Below are 2,942 nucleotides of genomic sequence, written 5' to 3' on the forward strand. Positions count from 1 at the left end.
CTCGCACACAGACATACTCACACTCATGCACACGCACTCTCACACTCACTCGCACACAGACATACACACACTCATGCACACGCACTCTCACACTCACTCGCACACAGACATACACACACTCATGCACACGCACACTCACACGCACACAGACATACACACCCTCATGCACACGCACTCTCACACACACAGACATACACACACTCATGCACACGCACTCTCACACTCACACACACAGACATACACACACTCATGCACACACACACTCACTCGCACACAGACATACACACCCTCATGCACACGCACTCTCACACACACAGACATACACACACTCATGCACACGCACTCTCACACTCACACACACAGACATACACACACTCATGCACACGCACTCTCACACACACAGACATACACACACTCATGCACACGCACTCTCACACTCACACACACAGACATACACAAACTCATGCACACGCACTCTCACTCGCACACAGACATGCACACAGACATACACACACTCATGCACACGCACACTCACTCGCACACAGACATACACACACTCATGCACACGCACTCTCACACTCACTCGCACACAGACATACACACACTCATGCACACGCACTCTCACACTCACTCGCACAGACATACACACACTCATGCACACGCACTCTCACACTCACTCGCACAGACATACACACACTCATGCACACGCACTCTCACACTCACGCACACAGACATACACACACTCATGCACACGCACTCTCACACTCACGCACACAGACATACACACACTCATGCACAAGCACACTCACGCACACAGACATACACACACTCATGCACACGCACTCTCACACACACAGACATACACACACTCATGCACAAGCACTCTCACACTCACACACACAGACATACACGGAGTGTGCAGAGTGGCACAAGGGTCAGTTTTGGGGCCTATTTTGTTTTTACTGTACATTTTGCCACTTGGTCATATTATGGGTTGTTTTAAGGATGTATCGTATCATCTTTATGCCGATGATGTCCAGTTGTATTGTTCTTTTAATGATGCTGAGTTCCATCGATTGTCACTGTTCTTAGAGTGTGTGTCCTCTATCAAAGACTGGCTGGCCACAAACTTTTTGCAGATAAATGCAAGTAAGACTGAAACATTGATCTTTGCTCCAGACCATAAGATCCCGGTGATCAAACAGCACCTTGGCTCCCTTGGCTCCTCTGTCAAATCCAGCCTCAGAAACCTGGGGGTTGTGTTTGACCAGGCCATGTCTTTGGAGATACACTCAAAACAGCTTGTCCGAAACTGCCTCTATCACCTCAGGAATATCTCTAAGATACGTAAAATGTTGTCAAAGAAGGATCTGGAAATTATTATTCATGCTTTCATATCAACTAGACTTGATTATTGCAACTCTGTCTTTACCTTCATGAATAAGTCTGCTGTGAACAAGCTGCAAATGGCTCAAAATTGTGCTGCTAGACTTTTAACTGGTGCCCCAAGAAGGTCTCATATCACTCCCGTTTTGTTGACTCTCCACTGGCTCCCTGTAAAATATAGGATTGATTTTAAGATTTTAGTGCTGACTTTTAGGGCATTAAATAGTCAGGCCCCACAGTACATCAAGGTCCTTTTGAGTCAGCACTCCTCTAGCCGCACTCTTCGGTCTTCTGGCCAGAACCTTCTTATGGTCCCCAAGACTCGTTATAAAACCCGTGGGGACCTGTCTTTTCAGTCTGTTGCCCCCAGACTGTGGAACGCCCTGCCCCTGTCTCTGCGTCTGGCTGACTCTGTTGACTCTTTTAAAAAGGATCTGAAGACTTGTTTATTTAAGAAGGCTTTTGGTTGATGGGTTTTAACTAGTGTCACTTTGATTTTACATATGTATTGTATATATTTTTATATTGTTTATATAAGATTTTGCTTTTACCTTTCTCGTGTACAGCACTTTGTGATTTTATCTGTGAAAAGCGCTTTAGAAATAAACTTTACTTACTTACACGCACTCACACATTCACTCGCACACAGACATACACACACTCATGCACAAGCACTCTCACACTCACTCGCACACAGACATACACACACTCATGCACACGCACTCTCACTCGCACACAGACATACACACACTCATGCACACGCACTCTCACACTCACTCGCACAGACATACACACACTCATGCACACGCACTCTCACACTCACTCGCACAGACATACACACACTCATGCACACGCACTCTCACACTCACTCACACACAGACATACACACACTCATGCACACGCACTCTCACACTCACTCGCACACAGACATACACACACTCATGCTCACGCACTCTCACTCGCACACAGACATACACACACTCATGCTCACGCACTCTCACTCGCACACAGACATACACACACTCATGCTCACGCACTCTCACTCGCACACAGACATACACACACTCATGCTCACGCACTCTCACTCGCGACACAGACATACACACACTCATGCTCAGGCACTCTCACTCGCACACAGACATACACACACTCATGCTCACGCACTCTCACACTCGCACACAGACATACACACACTCATGCTCACGCACTCTCACTCACTGCACACAGACATACACACACTCATGCTCACGCACTCTCACTCGCGACACAGACATACACACACTCATGCTCACGCACTCTCACTCGCACACAGACATACACACACTCATGCTCACGCACTCTCACTCGCACACAGACATACACACACTCATGCTCACGCACTCTCACTCGCACACAGACATACACACACTCATGCTCACGCACTCTCACTCGCACACAGACATACACACACTCATGCTCACGCACTCTCACTCGCATACAGACATACACACACTCATGCACACGCACTCTCACACTCACTCGCATACAGACATACACACACTCATGCTCACGCACTC

The sequence above is a fragment of the Xyrauchen texanus genome, chromosome 6, assembly GCF_025860055.1.
Source record: "Xyrauchen texanus isolate HMW12.3.18 chromosome 6, RBS_HiC_50CHRs, whole genome shotgun sequence".
In the NCBI taxonomy this organism is placed as follows: Eukaryota; Metazoa; Chordata; class Actinopteri; order Cypriniformes; family Catostomidae; genus Xyrauchen; species Xyrauchen texanus.